Below are 25,745 nucleotides of genomic sequence, written 5' to 3'. Positions count from 1 at the left end.
ATTGTGTTAAATATTGGTAAAATGTACAATGAAAGTTCCTGGAATCTTTTTATTCATGTAAAAAATATCAGAAAAGTTTCTGATTTGCATAATTTCTTCTTCTATTTTCTAGTCAAAATCTGACACTTTTGCATAATTCACATAGCAAAATCACATGTAAAGGTCCCATATGTTGTCATGACGAGATCCTACAGTTCAATATTATGCAACTGGTACAGCAGCTGTTGTGCTATATGACTTCTCCATATACAGTATATCAAATTATAATGCAATGCTTGTAAGGGAGAATCTTTCTGTTATCCAATATCCAAAAAGATTTTGGGAAAAGTAAGTAAGGGGAATGAAATTCGGCCACCACATAAAATCAGAATCATGCCATTCTGTGCAAAAGTTCTATGCAAGTGTACAAACAATGTTGTGCTGCAAAGTAAGAATACTTCAAAAATAGAAGTGCTAATATTATATTTTATCAACTGCAAAATGAATGAACAAAAGGGAAATCAAAATAAAAAATATTGGTGTGACTACTCTTCAAATCAGCATATATTCTTTTACGTATACTTGTACAGGTTTCTTTGCACAGCAGGGATGTTGTCCAAAACATCATGGAGAACCAGTCACAGATCTCTTGTGGAAGTAAGCTTGCACAAATCTGTCTGTCTCATCATGTAGGGGTCCTTATCATTTCAATGATTCCTTGTTCCTCTCTACACTGCAAATAGTTTTTAACAACATTGACTGTATTTTTCAGTTCGTGGTCCTGCTGCAGAATAAATTTAACGATAATCGGATGCTTCCTTGATGGCAGTACATGATGGATAAGTATATACCTGTGTTTCTTAGCATTTGGAACATGAGTAATTCTGATTAAATCCCCAATTCTTTATGCTGAAAAGCAGCACTAATCTTTCAACGAACATCCATCATGCTTCATTATTGTCTGCAAACACTCATTATTGTACAACTCTCCAGCTCTTCAGCAAACAAACTGCATTCTGCTTCAGTCAAATATTTCAAATTTTGACTTATCAGTAAGGATGAGCAAACCCGAATGGTAAAGATGGGGGTCCAACCTGACACCTAGTGTGCGTGCATGAACCCCGAACACGGACTTCTCCCAGAAGTCCGTGTTACTGATCCAGTTCAACAGCCCAAACAAAGCTGCAGCCTTTAGCTGTCTGATTTATCTGGGCTGGTTATCAAAAATAGTGGGGCCCTCAAGCCATTTTTTAAGTTATTTAAATGAATTAATTAATTTAAAAAGAATGCCATGGAGTCCCTTTTTTTATAACCATCTAAGGTAAAGCAGACATCTGGGGGCTACTATTCTCAGGCTGGAAATGGCTATGGATATTTGGACCTACCCAGCCTAAAAACCCAAAAGTAGCAGCCCGCAGCTGCCCCAGAAATGGAGCATTCATTATATGAGCCAATTCTGGTGCTTTGCCTGGCTCTTTCTGCTTTCCCTGGTGCGTTGGCAAGTGGGGTAATATTTTGGGGTTGATTTCAGCTTTGTAATTTCAGATGATATCAAGCCCATAGGTTAGTTATGGAGAGGTGTCTATCAGACACCCCCATTACTAACCCAGTAAGTTAAAAGACAAAAATATGCACACAGAAAAAAACTGTTTTGAAAAAAGATTCCCAAACACATTTTCAGGTTTACCCATTTATTAACTAAAAAAAAAGCCCATAGGTTATTAATGAAAAGTCGCCCTTAAGAAATGAATTTGAATACCCTCTGCAGTCTCTTTCTCACAGTCATGGCCATGACATTACAGATGTGATTGCCCATGAGAGAAATTGGCAGATGACATTGGACCTAGTTGGATGTTGTTGCATCTTTGGAGATTTGTTTTTATTAATAAATGGATAAACCTGGGCTATCGGGAAGAGCTGAGGCTAAGCACCAGAAAGAGTGCATCAAACATGATGTGCCACTTCTGGGGCGGCTGCAGGCTGATATTTGTAGGTGGCAAACGGCCCAATAACCATGGGCATTCCCAGCCTATTAATATCAGCCTGCAGCTGTCTGCTTATCCTTAGCTGTTATTAAAAATAGGGAGACCCAATACTGTTTTTTTTTTTCATTTATTTAGCTGGCAATTACATTTAAAAGCTTCCCCAGACTGACGTCTACTGGCTGGGACCTGGTCCCTTTGTCTGCCCTTATTCACACACTGAGGTCAACACTGACACACAGTAAGGTTTTTAATATTAGACAATGTAGGACCGTCCCGATCAGAGTCACCTTGTCGACAGTGGGATGGCTTTTATGCTATTTTTGATCAAAAACAGTATTACTAAGAACTCTGTGTCATTTAAATGCACTTTTGTTTTTTACTTATTTAATTACAGCAGGGTTTTTGCTCATTTTGTCACTTGTGGGTTTTGTATGTTTTATGGCCAAAGTGAACTTGTATTTATGTGCTGCATGTATGCGAGCTCAAAACAAGCTCAGTTTTAGTGTTTTTTCTTTGTTTTTTTTGCATTCTGTGCCAATCGGGGTGTGGCCTCTCTTTCCTGAGCTGGACATTACATTTAAAGATTTCCCCAGACTGGTGTCCACTGGTTGGGACCCGGTCCTTTTGTCTGCCCTTAGTCACACACTGAGGTTAACTCTGACACATGGTAAGGTTTTTAATATTAGACAGTGTAGGACCGTCCCAGTCAGAGTCACCTTGTCGACGGTGGGATGGCTTTTATGCTATTTTTGATCAAAAACAGTATTACTAAGAACTCTATGTCATTTAAATGTACTTTTGCTTTTTATTTTCTTAGCTACAGCAGGGTTTTTACTCATTTTGTCTCTTGTAGGTATTGAAAGATTGGATGTGATTGTGATGGCATCACCATCATCACCACCGGTGTCACCGAGTATTTCCACACTGTCCCAAGGAAATGTTCAGCTTTCCATCACCCAAACCTCCAAGAGAAAGAGGAAATATCCCCTAGCCACCCACGAGACACTGTCCTGAATGACAGTATTTCCACATTACTGACCTTCAAAATGCTGCCATTCTGTCTGGTGCAGATGTACAGTTTAAAAAATCTAGTTGCAGTGGCTGTTCCACAATTTGTTGTTCCCAGCCGCTACTACTTTTCCAGGTGGGACATCCCTGCCCTGCACACACATGTGGTGCACAAATCAGGTGTGCACTGCACAATGCCATTAAGTTCCACATAACCACTTATATTTGGACCAGTAGACACAGGCAGGGATGACACATCTCTCTAATTGCCCACTGGGTAAATGTAGTAGCGGCTGGGCCAGAGGCAGAAGTCGTAATAGTGCATGTCCTACCACCACCAAAGAATGCTGGACATTCTTTTGTCCAGGTTGCCTCTTCCTCCTACTCAGTTTACTCCTCCACCACCTCAGGTTGCCTCATCCTCCTACTCAGTTTACTCCTCTACCACCTCATCATTGGCTTATAGTAAATCTTACATCATCAACTTCAGCACAACCATGGGGAAATAACAGGATGCTGTTCTGGAGCTACGCTGCTCAAAAAAATAAAAAGGGAACACTTAAACAACAGAATATAACACCAAGTAAATCAAACTTCTGTGAAATCAAACTGTCCAGTTAGGAAGCTACACTGTTTCAAAATCAATTTCACATGCTGTTGTGCAAATGGAATGAACACCAGATGGAAATTATTGGCAATTATCAAGACAAATGCAATAAAGGAGTAGTTCTGCAGGTGGGGACCACAGACCACATCTCAGTACCAATGCTTTCTGGCTGCTGTTTTGGTCACTTTAAAATGTTGGTTGAGCTTTAACACCTGTGGTAGCATGAGACGGACTCTACAACCCACACAAGTTGCTCAGGTCGTGCAGTTCATCCAGGATGGCACATTGATGCAAGCTGTGGCAAAAAGGTTTGCTGTGTCTGTCAGCGTGGTGTCCAGAGGCTGGAGGCACTACCAGGAGACAGACCAGTACACCAGAAGGTGTTGAGTGGGCCGTAGGAGGGCACAACCCAGCAGCAGGACAGCTACCTCAGCCTTTGTTCAAGGAGGAACATGAGGAGCACTACCAGAGCCTAGCAAGATGACCTTCAGCAGGCTACAAATGTGCAGGTGTCTGCACAAACGGTTAGAAAACGACTCCATGAGGATGGTCTGAAGGCCAATGTCCACAGATGGGGGTTGTGCTCACAGCCCAACACCGTGCAGGTCACTGGGCATTTGTCACAGAACACTAGGATTGGCAAATTGGCCACTGGTGCCCTGTGCTCTTCACAGATGAAAGTAGGTTCACACTGAGCACATGTGACAGACGTGACAGAGTCTAAAAATGCTGTGGAGAGCGATCTGCTGCCTGCAACATCCTTCAGCATGGCGGGTTTGGCAGTGGGTCAGTAATGGTGTGGGGTGGCATTTCTTTGGAGGGCCACACAGCCCTCCATGTGCTCCCTAGAGGTAGCCTGACTGCCATTAGGTACCGAGTTGAGATCCTCAGACCCCTTGTGATACCATATGCTGGTGCAGTTGGCCCTGGGTTCCTCCTAATGCAGGACAATGCCAGACTTCATGTGTCTGGAGTGTATCAGCAGTTCCTGCAAGATGAAGGTATTGAAGCTATGGACTGGCCCGCCCGTTCCCCAGACCTGAATCCGATTGAACACATCTGGGACATTATGTCTCGCACCATCCACCAATAACACATTGCACCACAGACTGTCCAGGAGTTGGCAGTTGCTTTAGTCCAGGTCTGGGAGGAGATCCCTCAGAAGACCATCCACCACCTCATCAGGAGCATGCCCAGGCATTGTAGGTAGGTCATACAGGCACGTGGAGGCCACACACACTACTGAGCATCATTTCCTTGTCTTGAGGCATTTCCACTGAAGTTGTATAAGCCTGTAACTTCATTTTCCACTTTGATTTTGAGCATCATTCCAACCCCAAACCTCCGTGGGATATTAGTTGTGATTTAAATTGATAATTTTTAGGTTTTATTGTTCTCAACACATTCCACTATGTAATGAATAAATATTTACAACTGGAATATTTCATTCAGTGATATCTAGGATTTGGGATTTAAGTGTTCCATTTATTTTTTTGAACAGTGTAATTTGTTTGGTGGACGGATCCCACATTACATAGAAGCTGTAGATGGTGATCAAACAGCAGACAGACGAGTGTTTGATGCCAGTGAACCTCAAGTGGTCTATATCCTGTTACAGCTCTGGGCCTACACATCCCTTGCCTGGCGCATGTGCTAAATTTGGTGGTGCAGAGATTCCTCAAAAATTGCCCAGATAGGCTCAATCTGCTGGTGAAAGTGTGTGCGTAGTGTGTGCACTTTTGGCGTTCTCGCCCTGCTGCTGCTGCTGCTCGTATGTCTGAGCTGCAGAATGTCACTTCTGTCTTCCTGCTCATCACCTCATATGCAAAGTACCAACAAGATAGAACTCTATCATACATATACTGGAGAAGTTGCAACACCTAAGAAAAGCCCTCAGAGCTATCAAAGGGCAACCCTTGTCAACCGACACGTATAAACCAAAAAAGGGAGGGGAAATACCGAGGATCAACTCAGTACATAAATGGATGACTCATGTAACTATATCTTGAAAGTATATATAAATAATACGATTGTACATGAAATCCATACCAGACAAGGGTAAATATGAATATAAATTTATTGCAAAGACTAAACATAAGTATATAAATACATCATACAAAAGGACAAAAAGTGAGCAGGCAAGAAAACAGCTAAGAAAAACAGCGCATGGGATGTAAAAAAGTTGCGCTGAAGACGACATAAAAATAGCACTGATCACTGCTGCACAACCCGCAGAAAAAAACCCATAAATGCCATGAATAACATCAGCTAGTGGTGAATGAAGAAATAGTCACATATAAAATAGTAGGTAACCACACTAGCTGAAAGTATAGGCGCTGGGGCCGCAAGATACTGGGCTACAATGCTCTGGCAGACTAAATACTACTGCAGCGCCCCAGAGTCCTGGTCGTTGCAGTACTGTGGCTTCACCACTGTGGGGAGCTATGGTACGTCTGATTGCACTAAAGGAGTTTCTCTGACCAGGTAACACCTCACTACACTTCACACTCCGGCCACCAGGGGGCGTGGTCCTATCTAGTAGGCCACTCCTCACACTCTGGTAAAACTGGGGGTTGGACAGGAAGAGAGGGAGAAGTAGCTGGGAAGAGCTAGTGAGAGGACCTGTCAGGGATGGGATCCTGGCAGACTCTTCAGAGCAGAACTAACCAGTGCACAACGGGAATACAGTAAAGAGGAATTAGAACCAGAAGGAGTCGTGCTGTTAGACCGAGGCAACATCCTTCTGAGGCGCAAACAGTCGGTGGCCGGAACGCCGAGCAAGTAAGAGACTTTAAGTACTACTGCAAACCATGGCAGGACAGCCAATTAAAGGTTGGCTGTCTCACTTAACACCTAAGCAGACAACGGAGGCAGCTGTGGGAGAGGGGCGACTCTAGGGTCCCGGAAGAACTCCAGGCCTACCCCATCATACGGGTGCGTCCTACCATATCATCTGGGGGACGGAGAGAACGAACATCAGAGACAGGCAGAAGCAGTTGTGAGGACTATCCCCGGGAGCTCAGCAGGGAAGAACTACAACACACAGCGCTAGAAGGTAGACACTGATTCCCACCTGTAAAGAGAACTCCTGATGTGCCTTTGGACCGGCCAGTCTCAGACAGCCCTGTTGACAGCGCTCTGGACAGAGGACTCTAAAACCTTCGGTAAAGAGGTAAAGAGACTGCAACCTGGTGTCCTCATTATTTACCACTACAGCACCACCATCATCCATCATATCTATCACTGTACGCCCCTCAGCAGGGTCACGGACCGGGCCTAGCCACCGTGACAACCCCAGAGCAGAGACTCAGAGGCCCGGTACCGGGTACCCCTCGGCCCTGCGGCAGTGGGGGCGCTACAACTTGGCATCACAAACAGGATCTACTTAAGCCTGAAGAATCAGGTCATGTGTGCTTTGGAACTGTGATTTATTGTGCTTGGACTGTGTATTGCCATTTACCGCCGAAATTCGCCATTGCTGCGCACGGAGGGAGGAGCCTCAGCTTCGTGGGCGGAACCGGCCAAAAGAAGCGCGGAACGGAAAGCGCGGTAAGGCGCCAATCCCGGAAGAGGAACTCCGACCTCCAGCAGGTTAGTGGGAGGAAGGGACAGCCATGTCCGAGTCGGGAGGAGAGGAGGTGGCAGCCGCAGCCGCGGACGCAGGGGCAGCTCCGGTCCCCACAGCGGGCGAAGCCGCAGCCCTAATACCACCACCGGTTGCCGCAGAACCCGCTGTTCCCCTCAGCCAGTCGGACGCTGCCGCTAACACAAAAGCCATAATTCCCTTCTCTATGCCGTACCTGCCCGGAGCGGCCTGGCTCCCACGATACACTGGGGAGTCGCATACATTCACTGACTTTAAGGAAGGGCTCTGCAGCCTGCTCGAGTTCTATCCCCTGACAAAGCCGCAGAAGGTTCATATGATAACTGGCCAACTCTTTGGGGTGGCTCTGAGGGAATTGAAGTCCTGGCCCGCTGAGGATAAGGGAACTGCACAGCAGATTTTTGCAAAGCTTAAAGCCACCTTCGATACTCGCACTGCTACAGAAATTAAACTGACTTTCTATGGATGCAAACAGAGACCGCAGGATAGCTTACGGGACTACGCCCTTAATCTCCAGGAGGCGATGCGGGCCATTAAGCAGAGTGACCCTGGCAGCAAGCAGGATGAGGATAAACTCCTGAAGGAGCGGTTCATTGAGGGGCTCCTGTGCAGTCACCAGCGGGGCCAATTGCACTTCCTGGCCATGCAAAATCCAGACTTGACTTTTGCGCAATTCAAAGATAAAGCTATCCAGGCATTGCAGGAGCGACAGCCCAGCCGCGCAGTACCACCCAGGCGCCCCGCTCTCACATACCACCAGGAGGTGGCATTGGATACCCCAGTTGCTGCGGAGGCCGACGCCCAGAGCTTCGAGGACGACTCCCCTGCAGGACTCCGTCTTCAGATGCAGGAGCTGACCAAGAGCGTTGCTGCCCTAGCCCGGACGGTGCAGTCCCTACAGGAGGCCCCCAAGGAAAAGATCCAGCTAGCCTCCAGACCAGAAGATATCCCCTGGACGCGACAGAAGAGGACCCCACCGACCAGAGGCCGGGACAGCGATCGCTTCCATCAGGACGGACGACCCATCTGCCACCGCTGTCACCAGGTGGGCCACCTTGCAAGGTACTGTCCTTTAAACGAGCAACCCCTGGGGCAAAGGGCCAACCCCCAGGAGTAGGACGATCAGGCCCGCAGCATTGGAGAACCAAGTATATTGGAGGACGACCAGTTCTCCCTGTAGTGGTTGATGGAATCCCCTTGAACGCTTTGCTGGACACCGGTTCTCAGGTGACGACTATACCTTACGTGCTTTATAAACGGTATTGGGAGGACACTGATATTACTCGTGGCCCTGACGATGATTTCACCATAATAGCCAGTAATGGTCAGCCGTTGCCACAAGTGGGGTATAAGGAGGTCACCATCAAGGTGGGGCGGGTGGAATTGAAAGCCCAAGGGATTGTGATTGTTGATATTGATCGTCGAGAATGTAATCCCATGATGACTCTTGGTACTAATGTTATAGAAAATTGTCTTGCAGAAGTTATTGTTTTGTTGCAACAGGTGGCGGAAACCGCTGGCCACAGTGAGCAACGTGCCCTGCAGAAGGAAATCAGAGCTCTGATGCAGAGACAGCAGGTAGAGCTGACTGGGGGTGAGATTGGTCGTGTCACTGTGAGTGATTCAAACCCCATCGCGATATCCCCCAGGAGTGAAATGTTAATATGGTGTCGGGCAGCCATAGGCCTCAGGGGTAAGGACTACCAGGCCTTGGTAGAACCCGTATATTCAGACAATAGGCCTACTGTTCTGACAGCCCGGGGGGTGGTCGACGTCCGCCAGGGGAGAGTGCCCGTACGTGTCCTCAATTGTGGGGAGGAAGAGGTTCACCTCACCAAGTATACCATGCTCGCCAAACTGTTCACTGTCAATAATAGTGTGATACAGACACCTGAACCCTTGGTCCCGTCAAACATGGCGGAGAACAAAGGTTCTGCAGAGCACTCGAAAGACTGGTGTCGGGAATTGCATGTGGGCACTGACTCTACCCCATCCCATCAAAAACAGGGGGCCTACAGGGTGGTACACGAGTACGAGCAGGTATTCAGCAAACACCCCTTAGATTTTGGGCAGGTGAAAGGGATCCAACATCACATCCCCACGGGAGATCACCGACCCATAAAAGAGAGATATCGCCCTGTACCCCCAGCTCATTATCAGTGTGCCAAGGACATGTTGCGGGAAATGAAGGAGGCTGGGGTGGTGAGAGACAGCTGTAGCCCCTGGGCAGCTCCGTTAGTCCTTGTTAAAAAGAAAGATGGTACAATGAGGATGTGTGTTGATTATAGGCAGTTGAATCGCATTACACATAAAGACGCATACCCACTGCCCAGGATAGAGGAGTCTCTGGCTGCCTTAAAATCTACTAACTACTTCTCTACCTTAGATCTCACCAGTGGGTACTGGCAGGTTCCTGTGGCAGAGGCGGACAAAGAGAAGACAGCCTTCACGACCCCGATGGGTCTCTGCGAATTCAACTACATGCCCTTCGGATTGTGCAATGCTCCCGGAACGTTCCAGAGGATGATGGAGTGCTGCCTGGGACACATGAACTTTGAAACCGTGCTGCTGTATTTGGATGATGTCATTATCTTCTCTAAGACCTACGAAGACCATTTGAAGCACCTGGCCGAGGTGTTTGAAGCCCTGTCCAACTTCGGCTTAAAGGTGAAACCGTCCAAGTGTCATCTGCTGAAACCTAAAGTGCAGTACCTGGGCCATGTGGTGAGCGCTGAAGGAGTGGCCCCAGACCCCGACAAGGTCACAGTGATCAAGGACTGGCCAAAGCCTAGTGACCTCCACGAAGTCCGGCAGTTCCTCGGGTTGGTAGGCTACTACCGGAGGTTCATTAAGGACTTCACCAAGAAGGCCGCACCCTTGCAAAACCTGTTGGTGGGCCAACCAAAGAAGACCAAGGGGAGGAACACCCCCTTTGATTGGAACGAGGAGCTGGAGGAATCCTTCACCTGTTTGAAGTCGGCACTGACGGGAGAAGAGGTACTGGCTTACCCCGAATACGATCAACCGTTTGTGCTGTACACAGATGCCAGCAATGTGGGATTAGGAGCCGTGCTGTCCCAGGTCCAGAAAGGCAAAGAAAGGGTGATCGCTTACGCCAGCAGGAAACTCCGTCCCACGGAAAGGAACCCTGACAACTACAGTTCCTTTAAGCTGGAATTCCTTGCCATCGTCTGGGCAGTGACAGAGAGGTTCAAACACTACCTGGCCTCCGCGAAATTCACCATCTTTACGGATAACAATCCACTAACGCATCTGGATACTGCCAAACTCGGGGCCTTGGAACAGCGATGGATGGCCCGGCTGTCCAACTACGATTTCACCATCAAGTACCGGGCAGGACACAAGAATGCCAATGCCGATGCCTTGTCCTGAATGCCCAATATGCCAGAAACGGGAGAAGACCCGGAGGCACTTGAAGAGGTGGAGCTGCCTGCATTCCATCGCCCCAAAGCCACTCAGAACTCTCATCATGTGAAGAACAGGCACAGGAACCAACCAGATGCCACACTGAATCCCCTGCCTCATCACGGGTGGGCAGAAACCCAGGATGGTGACCCCGCGGTCCGTCGGGTGAAAGAGCTCTTGACGCAGGTAGGGTTGCATCCCGGCCCAGATGATCCACAAGAAACCCAACAGCTGTGGAAGGGGAGAAGCAAACTGTTTATCCATGATGGCAAGCTGTGCAGGAGGAGCATCGACCCACGTACTCATGAATTGGTGTGGCAGATAGTGGTGCCAAGGCGAGATGCGCCCATGGTTCTGGGAGCCTACCATGATGGAGCCGGACACTTCGGATGGAGGAAGCTAGAAAGGCTACTCCGAGGGAGGTTCTATTGGATTGGCATGAAGAGAACCATTGAGAAGTGGTGTCGGGAGTGTGGTCCATGTAGTCTGCGCAGGAAGGACCGTGACAGTCAACGGGCTCCCCTGCGGCCTATCATCACCAAACGGCCGCTCGAACTGGTCGCGCTGGATCATGTGAAGCTGACACCTAGCCGGTCGGGCTATATCTACACCCTTACCATCGTGGACCACTACTCTAGGTTTTTGGTGGTTGTACCTGTCAAGGATCTAAAGGCCAGGACTGCCGCCAGGGCCTTCCAGCAGCACTTTTGTAGGCCCCATGGCTACCCAGAGAAGGTACTGACCAATCAGGGACCTGCATTCGAAGCAGAAGTGTTCCAAGAATTCTGCCAACTGTACGGGTGTAAGAAGATCAGAACCACACCGTACCATCCTCAAACCAACGGGATGTGCGAGAAGATGAACCAAGTGGTAATTGATTTATTGAAGACCTTGCCTGTGGAGGAACGGAACCTGTGGCCGATAAAGTTGCCTGACTTGGTGGATATGTACAATCACATCCCAGTAAATTCCACCAACTGTACTCCAGCGTACCTGATGTGAGGAAGATCTAGTCGGTTACACGTTGATCTGGACATGGGGGTCCTAGTACCCGAAGATACCTCGCCGGATGCAGATTGGGATGCAGAAAGGCAGCGAAGGTACCGCGAAGTACAGGAGTGTGTAGAAAGAAGTCTCGCCCAGGCTAGGCAGAAACAAGAAAGGGACTACAACCAACACGCTCCTGCGATTCCCCTGTCACCTGGTGAGCAAGTACTTAAACGAAAGAGGAGATTACACAAGCTCGATGACCAATGGGAAGCGGAACCGTATACCATCCTGCCATCCGCCTTCGACAACACAAAGGTCTGTCTCATCAGCAAGGACAGAGGGGAGACCTCGACAGCGGTATCCAGGGATCACCTTAAGGTCTGCCCCGATAAGTTGAGAAAGAGGGACACGGCCCCAGAAATCTCCCCGCCGGTGGAAAAGGAGAAGATGATCCATACCGTCCTTGGTGACTTTCCCCAGTCCTGGACTCAGATAAATCAAGCCATCGTGGTACCTGTTCTAATGTTTCAACAGCCGGACCCACCAGAAACAATGGTGGTACCAGATCATCCGGTCCCGCAACCTCAACAAGCCTTACCTGAAGATGCCATGCCAACCGTTGAACTGGCAAATCCTCCCTCTGCTATCGGTGAATCTGCTGTACCCACTGTTGATAGCAGCAGCTCTGAGAGCCCCAACCTGCCAGTGCTCCCCAGACTCACTAGAAGTGTAGCTAGAAGACAGTACACTACACCAGCGGTAGCAAGCATAGCGGGCCCTGTTCAGCCAATAGCAACCCCTGCGCTGCGAAGGTCCACACGCAGCACTCAAAATCAAACTCCCCTCCGCTACGAAACTTGGAGGTATTAATAAGGGCTGCTATTTAGTTGAGAATGTTTGTGTGTATATCTTTTGTTACAGGTTTTAAAATGGACAATAGAGTAATGGACGGTGAATTGCTCAAAAACTTTCAAAAAGGGGGACCCCTTTGTTTACCCGGGGTCCCCGCTGTTTCAACCACTGAACTGAGAGTCATAAACTGTGCATGACCTAACTTTCGCAACGTTCAAGAGTTCTCACCTCCCATAAAGGGAAGCACTGTTATGTTTAATTGTTATGCTATTTCAAAAATGTTGTGTGTTTCCTGTTAACATGTATTGTTGTTCTTGTTTTCCCAGTCCGGGAGTACTGGATTTAACCGGGGGGGAGTGCAGCGCCCCAGAGTCCTGGTCGTTGCAGTACTGTGGCTCCGCCACTGTGGGGAGCTATGGTACGTCTGATTGCACTAAAGGAGTTTCTCTGACCAGGTAACACCTCACTACACTTCACACTCCGGCCACCAGGGGGGGTGGTCCTATCTAGTAGGCCACTCCTCACACTCTGGTAAAACTGGGGGTTGGACAGGAAGAGAGGGAGAAGTAGCTGGGAAGAGCTAGTGAGAGGACCTGTCAGGGATGGGATCCTGGCAGACTCCTCAGAGCAGAACTAACCAGTGCACAACGGGAATACAGTAAAGAGGAATTTGGACCAGAAGGAGTCGTGCTGTTAGACCGAGGCAACATCCTTCTGAGGCGCAAACAGTCGGTGGCCGGAACGCCGAGCAAGTAAGAGACTTTAAGTACTACTGCAAACCACGGCAGGACAGCCAATTAAAGGTTGGCTGTCTCACTTAACACCTAAGCAGACAACGGAGGCAGCTGTGGGAGAGGGGCGACTCTAGGGTCCCGGAAGAACTCCAGGCCTACCCCGTCATACGGGTGCGTCCTACCATATCATCTGGGGGACGGAGAGAACGAACATCAGAGACAGGCAGAAGCAGTTGTGAGGACTATCCCCGGGAGCTCAGCAGGGAAGAACTACAACACACAGCACTAGAAGGTAGACACTGATTCCCACCTGTAAAGAGAACTCCTGATGTGCCTTTGGACCGGCCGGTCTCAGACAGCCCTGTTGACAGCGCTCTGGACAGAGGACTCTAAAACCTTCAGTAAAGAGGTAAAGAGACTGCAACCTGGTGTCCTCATTATTTACCACTACAGCACCACCATCATCCATCATATCTATCACTGTACGCCCCTCAGCAGGGTCACGGACCGGGCCTAGCCACCGTGACAACCCCAGAGCAGAGACTCAGAGGCCCGATACCGGGTACCCCTCGGCCCTGCGGCAGTGGGGGCGCTACACTACTACCTTGAGACATCACAGCGGCAGAATGCGAGCGTGCAGACAGTGAACGTGGAGCCTCGACGCGCATTTCACCGCCTTGGCTTCATCAGGAGCGCTCGCAGCATGGGAAATTTCTCAGGCTGTGAGCAGTGACCTCAGTTAGGTTATCTCAGTTCACAGCAGCGCTGCCCTTGTGAGAACTGGCCACTGTGAACTCTGATAACCTTACTGACATTACCAACAGTTACTGTTGTTCCAGTGTATGGAGCTACATTCTTTAAACAGAGCTCCATACACTGGATCAAGCTGAGTCAGGGATCGTCGTGGGAACTTATCATTAAGAATTAACGGCGGACAGTTGAGGATTACTTTTTTTTTTATTTTTAGGATGGTAAATGTGGTAAATTGTCAAGGAGTCATTTTTTCAATTTCTGGACTTTTCTCTGTGTGTCTTTATTACTTTTGACTACAGGGTTAGTAATGGGGGTTTCTGATAGACACTTCTCCATTATTAACCCATGGGCATGATGTCAGCAAACATTATATAGCTGACATAAACCACAAAACTATTACCCCACTTGCTAACATGCCAAGGCAAGCGGGAAGAGCAAAGGCAAAGGGCCAGAATTGAGCATCTAAAGGATGTGCCATTTCTAGGGTGGATGAGGGCTGGTATTATTAGTCTTGGAGGGGCCAATATCCATGGTCCCTTCAGAGCCTAATAATATCAGCCCATAGCTGTCTGCTTAACCTTTGCTAGTTATTAAAACTAGGGGGGACCCCATGTCATTTTTTGGGATCGCCTCCCTTTTTAATAATAGGTAAAGGCTACGCAGACGGCTGATAGCTTATATTAATAGCCTCAGAAGCTTCGTGGATATTGGGCCCTTTTCAAAATAATAAAACCAGCCCCCAGCTTTCTGCTTTCCTTCCGCTTGGTATTAAAAATAAGGGGGACCCACACCATTTTTTTCTTTTATTTATTAGCTAAATACATGTACAGTAAGCTACAGACTCACTGCACTAATTGTCTCACATATTTCTTACTATGCACAGGTGTCGGCTGGTGAATATTCTCATCAGCGTCACCTGCTCTTGCTGCTATCAGAAACACAAGGTGCACAATGACGAGAGTAGTAGTCATTAGCCAATGCCTTTTAAGCACCAGTCACTAGGGGGAACCCCAGATCATTTTTTGGCATGGGCCTTTTTTTCAATAATAAGTAAAGGCTATGCAAACGTTTGTTAGCTTATATTAATAGCTTCAGAAGCTTTGTGGATATTGGTCCCTTCCCACAATAATAAAACTTGCCCCCAGCGTTCTGCTTTCCTCTTGCTTGATTTTAAAAATAAGGGGTACCACACCATTTTTTCATTTATTTATTAGCTAAATACATGTACAGTAAGCTACAGACGCACTACACTAATTATCTCACTGACATATTTCTTACCATGCACAGGCACCGGCTGGTGCATATTCTCATCAGCGTCACCTGCTTTTGCTGCTAACAGCAACACAAGGTGTATGATGATGAGAATAGTAGTCATCAGCCAATGCCTAACTGGCAGTAACTGTTTAAGCACTGTTCACAGCTGTTGGCTCACATGCTGTCCTCTGTGTGACAGCAAAGGATCCGCAGCTCTGTGATGGCGGTAACGTTTGTAAGGTTACCGCCAATCAGACATAACTCTCTGATTTAAGGGCATAAAAATTACAAATTTTTGTCAAATTTCTGTTTTTTTCCCAAATAAATGCAAGTCATATCAAATACATTTTACCACTTTCAGGAAGTGCAATATGTCATAAAAGAAAATCTCAGAATCAGTGGGATGCATTGAAGTGTTCCAGAGTTATAACTTCATAAAGTGACAGTGGTCAGAATTGAAAGACTTGGCCTGGTCAGGAAGGTGAAAACAGGCTTTGGGGTGGAGGGGTTAATTGAAATAAAAACTCCCTGACCCTCCTTTATCCATTTATTTTACAAATAAAGAAAGTTATACTCACCTTTCTGCCAATAATCCATTATTGCCCATGTCCCATGACAATCCAGATAGTTTGGTGAGCGGTCACATCAGTGATGCAACCTCTCACCACATCAGCCGAAACATACTGCTGCTGCATCCTGCAAATACAATAGTTTATTGACCTGTATTAGGAAATATGGCTTTCTTTTTTCCTATATCTTTTTTTGGTTTCATTTTGCTGTGCGTTTTCTTTTTATAACAGCCCCTACGCCATCACGAAAAGAGCAACAAGGATCATTGAAGATAATCTTAGCATCATGCCCCAATTAGCCTCGTCCATCACATGTGGTTAATGATGTACATTGCACACCATGAGACTTTAAAGTGCTTAGTGAAGATCAGCAGCCAGAGGCACTCGAAAAAAGGTAGAGGACAGAGGCACTGGTCAATGGACCATTGGTGGTGGGAGACATATGAGGAGGGACCAGGATAGGTGAATTTAAGTATAGTTTTTTTTTAGCCCTTTGACAACGAATTTCCTCAGCGGAATTTATTTGAATTTCAGCAGATTAACTCATCTCCTGATTTTAAAATCTGCGATTGTTTTAAATGTAAAAGTTTAGATGCTACTAACTAAATTTTAATATACAAGTGGAATAAAGTACTCAGACTCATGACATTGCAGGTTACAATGTATGTCTTGATACTTCTCATTAAAAAGTAGAAAATAAATAGCTTATTTAGTACCTCTAGATTCACAGCATTTTCGAGACATCATCAAAAACCCTTTTAAGATACTTACTAGCGCTTACCTTTCTTATAACAGGTCCAATGTACCATCTGTTTCTGTAGTCAAATCCGCTGCCAGCTGCTCCAGCATTCTCAGAGGAAATTAGTGTCTCTGACAAACCAGTGCTTCAGCATCAGCTAAGAAAGTCAGAATGGCCTGTAAATATAGATGAAGAGGTTATATTAATTCTGGAACTCATCCAGAAACCCCAACAGACATTACTTACAAAGCAAAGAAGAACACAACATACAACATTTTATAAGAAAGAAAATGAAGATGAAGAGAGCAACTGTGAGCAATCATATAATTTTGTAGATGCAGGAGATCAGTCATGTATTTTCTTTGACAGAGATGTGTGTTCCATAACTGGACAGTTATGTAGTAAGAAAATAATTGTAAGAGGGTACGCATATGAATAAAGTAGCTCCTTCACTATATTTAGTAAAATTCACTGAAAGCCATTCATGATGTGTAATGACATCTCATATTTATAGATCAGACTGCACAAACATTGTTATAAGCAGCTACTGAAACTGCTTCTGCATGACCCCAGTGTTGCTGTCTATTGTACTATACAGGTCCTTCTCAAAAAATTAGCATATAGTGTTAAATTTCATTATTTACCATAATGTAATGATTACAATTAAACTTTCATATATTATAGATTCATTATCCACCAACTGAAATTTGTCAGGTCTTTTATTGTTTTAATACTGATGATTTTGGCATACAACTCCTGATAACCCAAAAAACCTGTCTCAATAAATTAGCATATTTCACCCATCCAATCAAATAAAAGTGTTTTTTAATAACAAACAAAAAAACCATCAAATAATAATGTTCAGTTATGCACTCAATACTTGGTCGGGAATCCTTTGGCAGAAATGACTGCTTCAATGCGGCGTGGCATGGAGGCAATCAGCCTGTGACACTGCTGAGATGTTATGGAGGCCCAGGATGCTTCAATAGCGGCCTTAAGCTCATCCAGAGTGTTGGGTCTTGCGTCTCTCAACTTTCTCTTCACAATATCCCACAGATTCTCTATGGGGTTCAGGTCAGGAGAGTTGGCAGGCCAATTGAGCACAGTAATACCATGGTCAGTAAACCATTTACCAGTGGTTTTGGCACTGTGAGCAGGTGCCAGGTCGTGCTGAAAAATGAAATCTTCATCTCCATAAAGCATTGACCCTGCCCTTGATGAAACACAGTGGACCAACACCAGCAGCTGACATGGCACCCCACACCATCACTGACTGTGGGTACTTGACACTGGACTTCAGGCATTTTGGCATTTCCTTCTCCCCAGTCTTCCTCCAGACTCTGGCACCTTGATTTCCGAATGACATGCAAAATTTGCTTTCATCAGAAAAAAGTACTTGGGACCACTTAGCAACAGTCCAGTGCTGCTTCTCTGTAGCCCAGGTCAGGCGCTTCTGCCGCTGTTTATGGTTAAAAAGTGGCTTTACCTGGGGAATGCGGCACCTGTAGCCCATTTCCTGCACACGCCTGTGCACGGTGGCTCTGGATGTTTCCACACCAGACTCAGTCCACTGCTTCCTCAGGTTCCCCAAGGTCTGGAATTGGTCCTTCTCCACAATCTTCCTCAGGGTCCGGTCACCTCTTCTCGTTGTACAGCGTTTTCTGCCACATTGTTTCCTTCCAACAGACTTACCATTGAGGTGCCTTGATACAGCACTCTGGGAACAGCCTATTTGTTGAGAAATTTCTTTCTGGGTCTTACCCTCTTGCTTGAGGGTGTCAATGATGGCCTTCTTGACATCTGTCAGGTCGCTAGTCTTACCCATGATGGGGGTTTTGAGTAATGAACCAGGCAGGGAGTTTTTAAAAGCCTCAGGTATCTTTTGCATGTGTTTAGAGTTAATTAGTTGATTCAGAAGATTAGGGTAATAGGTCGTTTAGAGAACCTTTTCTTGATATGCTAATTTATTGAGACAGGTTTTTTGGGTTATCAGGAGTTTTAGGCCAAAATCATCAGTATTAAAACAATAAAAGACCTGACAAATTTCAGTTGGTGGATAATGAATCTATAATATATGAAAGTTTAATTGTAATCATTACATTATGGTAAATAATGAAATTTAACACTATATGCTAATTTTTTGAGAAGGACCTGTACATCTGATCTTGGATTTTTCAATAGACTTTGTTTTCTCTAGCTACTCTACTACCTATGATGAACTTATAATGCCAACCCCAGCTTTCTTGAACAAACCGTCTCTACTGCTATCTGTTAGTAACTACAATTCAGTCCACACTGGGTACCGTGAACCAGTGGTTTTAAAAACGGTCTCCCATAAAAGTTTTTCATACTTTTAATATATTGCAATTATCATCATATAATATGGCACTGTGTATTTACAATTGCTTTTTCTGACTTTCTAACCACCTAATTTATCCATTAGGTCTATGACATCACGTAACATAAATCTTACTAGCTTATGCCTTCTAAACTCTTTATAGTGTGAGATATTGGCTCTGTGGTAGGCATAGGTTCACACACAAGGATTCAGTTTTTTGGTTCAAAACAAACGGGTGGTTTATTAAAATTCCATAAACCGTCTGTTTAGCAAAATAAAACATCCTCTTCTGGATACAAAAAGATGGCACAGAAAAAAAGTGGAAAATAACCAATCCATACAAAGCATGGGCTCACCCGTGCTAATGGTTAATCTTCACTTTCAGACTCATCAGGGACTGAGAAGCACATACAAGGCCTCCTCAAATTACACATGCCCAGCCCCAGTGAGACAACACCAGCACCAGCTGCCTTAAATAAGCCATACTAAGACCTGGACTGGAGATAAGTGAGCATCTGATTCCACCCAGCTCTTTCAGCTGCTTGTAAAACTCAACCCGTTTGTTAATCTGGGTCCTACATCATGAGGTTTGGCACCATGAGGACACATACCTCCCATCCACGACCTGTTCAGCTGCCACCTTGCATACCCCCTCTCTGTCCAATGCCGGGGGGCTAGGCACATTCCGCCAACATGCAATAAACCTTTGATAGGGCATCTGCATTCCCATATTGTGTCCCGAGCCTATTCTCCACCTGAAAACTAAATTCATGCAAGGCTAGGAACCACCTAGTTACACTGGCATTGCTTCCCTTTCTCTCTTTCGCATCGACCTCAGTGGGACACTTACCTGAACCTTTTCCTAACAGGTAATACCTCAGAGTGTCCAAAAACAACTTGATGCCCAAACATTCTTTTTCCACTATGGAGCAGTTATTTTCAAACATGGACAGATTCCAACTGAGGTACATCAAGGGGTGCTCCTCTCTGTTAATTTCCTGAGACAAGACTGCTCCCAGCCTGATATCCGATGCGTCCATCTGAACCACAAACTCTTTTTAGAAGTTTGGCACCACCCACACTGGCTGTTTACAAAGGGCCATTTTCAGTTCCTTCATCCATTTCAGAAGATCCATCAGCAGGGCTGCTATCAGGTCAAAATTTGGGACAAATCTTTGATAGTAGCCCACTATGCATAGAAATGCCCTGACCTGCATCTTCGAGAGGGGCTGTGTCCACCTCTGGATCGTATCCACCTTATTTATTTGTGGTTTAATTTCACCTCTACCTTCCATGTAGCCTAGATACTTGGCTTCTTACATCCTCATAGCACTCTTGTTTGGGTTGATGGTAAAGTCTGCCTTCATTTGGGTGTATTGCCTGAACTTTGCCAAGATGACTTTCTCAGTCCTGGCTGAATATGACAATGTCATCTAGGTAGGCCACTACATACTTTTTATGGAGTGTTAATATCCTGTCCATTGCTCTCTGGAAAGTGGTCGGAGCATCCAGCAACCAAACGACATCCTGATGTACTGATAACATCCATCTGTTGTCTAGTAGGCTGTCTTTTCCTTGACGTCGTTTGACAGAGGAATTTTCCAGTATCCTTTCGTGAGGTTCAGGGTGGCTGCTCCTAGTCCCTCAATCAGCTCATTTACCCTACATTTTGGGTAGGTGTCTAACGTCGAGACCTCGTTGTGGATCCTGTAGTCATTACAAAACTGCCATTCCCCATCTAGTTTTGGCACCAACACTATGGGACTTGACCAGCCACTCTTGGACTCTTCAATGATTTCTAGATTCAGCATCTGCTTTGCCTCTTTCTAGATCAGTTCTCAGCAGGCCTCTGGAATCTGATATGGTTTCAGGTTGATGCGAACATGAGTCTCTGCGAGTCTCTCATGTTCTATGACCTGAGTGAGACCTGGCAACTCTGAAAACAGGTCATTATTCTGATACAACAGCTCCCAACATTGCTGTTTCTGTTAGTAGGACAGGGTGTCAGCCACCTAAACATCTTTCACAATGACATAAGACTTGGCCACCAGACAAGGAGCTTCCATGAGTTCTCTGTCCTGCCAAGGATTAAAAAGATTGACATTGTAAACCTGGTAGGGCTTCCTCCTCCTTGGTTGGTTGACTTAATAGTTAACCACCATTTTTTTTCTTCTACCTCATAGGGGCCCTGCCACTTGGCCAAGAACTTGCTCTCCATCGAGGGCACCAGCACAAGTACTCGATCCTCTGGGTTGAACTGTATCACCCTATTATACACCCAGGTCTGTGCCTCCTGTGCCTTGAGGAGGTACTCCTTCACATTGGGCATTACATTGTCAAGGAGTTTGTAAGTTCTCCCTGTGTTTGCGTGGGTTTCCTCTGGGTTCTCTGGTTTCCTCCCACATTCCAAAGACATACTGATAGGGAATGCAGATTGTGAGCCCCATCGGGCACAGCGATGATAATGTGTGCAAACTGTAAAGTGCTGTGGAATATGTTAGTGCTATATAAAAATAAAGATTATTATCATTATTATTATTATCCTTTCTTTCATCTTGGCTGTATAGTCTATACTCTATACTCCTGCCACATCCAGGAGTCCATGAGGGTGTCGGTCATAGAGTAGATCAAACGGGGAGAATCCTGTGCAAGCTTTTGGAACTTCCCTGATGGAAAATAACAGATAGGGAAGCAGACCATACAAGTCTGGGCCATCCTTCTCCAAGGCTTTTTTCAACTTCTCCTTTAAGATTTTGTTAAACCTGAGTTGTGAAATTTGCAGCACCTTGCACAATTCCCTCATGACCTTTGACATGAAGGGGGTCCTCGGATCCATTAGTATCTCTTTTTGTAGCCCTGTTCAAGAGAAAATATGGAGCAGCTTCCGAGAGATACACCTTGCAAAGGAATCTCTTAAGGTGTACCGCCTCTAAGTACTCTGTAGCATAATCAAGGACCACGTATATATTCATGACTTCCTGCAGACTTCACCAGGGGACCAACCAAGTTAATTGCTATGCGTTTGAATGGAATCTCGATGACAGGCCCATTAAAACACCCCCCAGCACTATCTGTGCTGGAGCTTGATTCTCCAAGTCCTACATTACTGAGGCTTGGCACATTGGGGACAAATATCTCCCATTCAAGATCTGTCTGGCTGCCACCTTACAGTAGAAGCAGGAGGTCAATTTTCACTGCATGAGTCATAAGTCACTGCAAAAGTCCCTGGCAGCAGGGAGGAGCGGAGCAGCTAGGTCAGGAATTGTAGAGGGGATGATAAATGCAGGGACAAGAGACGTCCTGTTTCTACATAAAGTAGGTAAAAAAGAATAATTAGCTGGGTAGAAGGGCAAAATGAGATATTTTTGATATTGGCCTCCTCCCAACCTAAAAGGGGCAGCCCTCAGGCGCCACAAAAATAGATGCGTCAATTCTGGCACTTAGCCTTGGTTCTTCCTGCTTGCCCTGGTGTGTTGGAAAGTGGGGTAATTGTTTTTGGGGTTGATGTCTACTTTGTAATGTCAGCTACAATCAAGCCCATAGGTTAGTAATGGAGAGGCGTCTAACTCAGAAAAAAACACACACAGGAAAAAACAAGAGTGAGAAATGACCATGAATAAGTTCTGAAGTCTTGCTCTCACAGTCACTTCATCGCTGTGAGCCAGGACTGCGAGAGCGAAACTGCAGAGATTAATCACGGGTGTAATGTCATCACCCATGAGAAATTACCTCAAATAACCTCTGCAATCTTGTTTTCATGATAACGGCTTACGTGCGATGACAATACAGATATGATCGCCAGTGAGGAAATTGGTGGACGACGTGGTACCTAATTAGATGTTGTCAGATCTGCGGAGAATTTTGATTTAAATTAATCAATGAGTAAACCAGGTAATGTGTGGGGGAGCCTTTATTAAAAGGGAGTCTTTATTCAAATAAAATCTTTTTTCCTGTTTGTGTGTATTTTTTCATTTAATTAACTGGGTTAATAATGGAAGAGTCTAATAGCCATTTCTAAAATACTAACCTATGGGCTTGATGTCAGCTGACATTACACAGCTGACATCAACCCCAAAAATAATCACCCAGCTTGCCAACGCACCAGGGCAAGTGGAAAGAGGTGAAGCTAAGAGCAAAAACTGGTGAATGTAATGGATACGTCATTTCTGGGGTGGCTGAGGGCTGGTGTTATTAGTTTGGTAGGGGCCAATATCCATGACCCCTTCCCAAACTATTATGATCAGCAAACTTTTATATGCCACTGTAGGCCTTTCAGAAAAGCACTAAAACCAACAGCCCTTATCTGTGCTCCATCTATTGTATTTAATGCAGCTGTGATCTGTAATACTGAGTGTAGGGAAAGCTGGTGAAGGAGCAATAGTGAATTATAGACGTTGCTGATGAAACAAAATCCTTATCAGGGCTCCATTTATTCTATTCTGGTCCCTATTAATACCGCTGTTGACTTCAATTAGTTTAGGGATAGCTTTTGGAAAAGGGATAGTTGTGCATTAGAAGCATATAGGCAGAGCTTATATCCTTATAGTCCTTGCTTCTGCAACTAAATCCAAGAGTCCTTATTAGGGTTACATCTACTTTATTCTATTGTATTCTATTTTATTCCATACTCTCATAATGCCGCTGTTAGCGGCATTAGTGTAGGAATAGGTGCTGGAGTGTTATGACCCCAATGGCAGAGGGTCTCAGAAATAATTACTAAGTCTGCAAACACAAAAAACCAGCTCATAGGGCAGTGGTAACTGAGCTGACCATATATCTAATCCTAGCACCACAAATAGCAGCAGCCGGGGAACGTGCCTACGTTGGTTCTAGACGTCTCGCGCCAGCCGGAGAACTAACTAACCCTAGAAGGGAAAAGAAAGACCTTTCTTGCCTCCAGAGAAAAGACCCCAAAAGTTGGATACAAGCCCCCAACAAATAATAACGGTGAGGTAAGAGGAAAAGACAAACGTAAGAATGAGCTAGGTATTTAGCAAAGAGAGGCCCTCTAGCTAATAGCAGAATATAGTAAGATGACTTATATGGTCAGCAAAAAGGAAGTTTATATAGCAACACCCCTGGACTAACGACCCAGGTGGGTGCCAAACTGAGGAAAGACAATCCCAGAGTCATATCACTAGTAACCACAAGAGGGAGCCAAAAAGTCTAATTCACAACACTGGAGGATGGAAAGTTTTGGATTAGAGGAGGAGGATAAAAAAAGAAGAAACCATGAACTTTGTACCATTTTTTAACTGGCAAGTGGTGCATGGGAATACACTAGAAAAAAGGGAACATTTGAATTGGCTTTATGTTCTAGTGCGGCATCCTGTTGGATTAAGAAGTCTCTTCAAATCCAGTTCTTGTTCATTTTGATGAGTCAGACTGTCAGAATTTTCAATTGACAGGCAGATGCGAACCACAAGACAACTGCCTGGGGGGCTCCAAAGGGGAAAGACTTTGCGAGACCCAGACTCCCGCAGTAAGACCCCTCAAACGGGGCCAGAACAGTAAGCCCGGGAGACAGAAAGTGCTACCTCCAGTTAGACCCTGGACAAGTGGAAGCTGACTCAGCCAGACTGGCAGGCAGGCAGGCAGGTACTGCAGGTAATGGAGAACCAGGCAGGAGAAGAGTGTCCGAGGCGAGTAGTGGGCAGCAGCTGGCACAGACAGGTGCAGTGGTACAGGCGTGGCCCCAGAAGGCATAGTGCCACAGAAGACACACTGAGGAGACAAACTGGTATTAGTAAGGTGCAAACTGAGCATAAACATGCAGGTATGGGGAACTTGAAAACTAGCAACAGCTCAGGCACCTCCTTTAGGGCAGAGGTGCCTAAAATACTACAAGACACTCACCCATTGGCTGAGACCCTTTTAAAGAATAGTATGCTGTCTCTTTAAGAGACCGGGAGTGTGCACGTGCTCTCAGAGCCGTGCCAGGAAACCTGCGCGCTGCATGCTGAGACCAGGAAGTATCAGCAGAGGACGAACGTGCGGGACCTGGGACGAAGGCTTCGGAGGAGGTCTCCAAAAGGTAATGGGGAGCAGACAGAGAATGGGAATTACGACAAGGCACCTGCTGGAGAGGAGGACCTGACCAAAGCTGGGGCGCCGGTGCTACAATCACCCATTCCACAATGAGAAAATGAGATGAGGCTGGGCTGTTTAGTATCACCTGTGTACTTTCTTCCTCCATCTCCACTGATTGCTAATAGACACTAAATTTCATTTAATTAACCCTCCTATAGTCACGTTATTATTATTAATGTTTATTAATATGATAGCAGAGTAGTAAAATGTTTGTTGTTAGCTAGGTTTGCTATTTAGAAAGAGAATAAGAAATGGCTTCCAACAGTATTGCTGTTTGGAAAATGAAGATGCAATAGCTTTTTAATAAATTGTCCAAAATGATTCCTTTTTGGGACGAGCCACAGGTTTTCTGCTTGAAAGTAAAAATGCAATGTCTTTTTAAAAAGCTGTACAAAAATGTTCCCTTTTTTAAGGGCAGTTTCAAGTTCATTTACCTGCACAAGGTAAGGTTTCCAGCAACGGTACAATACAGTATAGCTAAGGAACAAAATGATCAGGCAGGAGATGTGTAGTAGAAAATGTCTAGGGCCAGTACTGTCAGCTGAGCAAGCAGCATATGCTCAGTAATTATTAAAAACAATGTACAATGTACAATCAGGAGATGGTGGAGGTGGCATTAGCCACATAGTTTTAAATTTGATGAGGCAGCCAAGGAAATGTTCAATTGTGTAGGGCCAGACCCAGTGCAATTCTGTCAGCAGCAGCAATAAAGTATAGCTATAGAACTCATTGAACTGGCATGAGATGTGTTTGCTGCCTATTAGCAATTGCAACAGCCAAATAGTATAGAATTTGATGAGACAGATAAGATGTGTCC

The sequence above is a fragment of the Ranitomeya variabilis genome, chromosome 6 (assembly GCF_051348905.1).
Source record: "Ranitomeya variabilis isolate aRanVar5 chromosome 6, aRanVar5.hap1, whole genome shotgun sequence".
NCBI lineage: Eukaryota > Metazoa > Chordata > Amphibia > Anura > Dendrobatidae > Ranitomeya > Ranitomeya variabilis.
Note: the sequence above shows the minus strand (reverse complement) of the source record.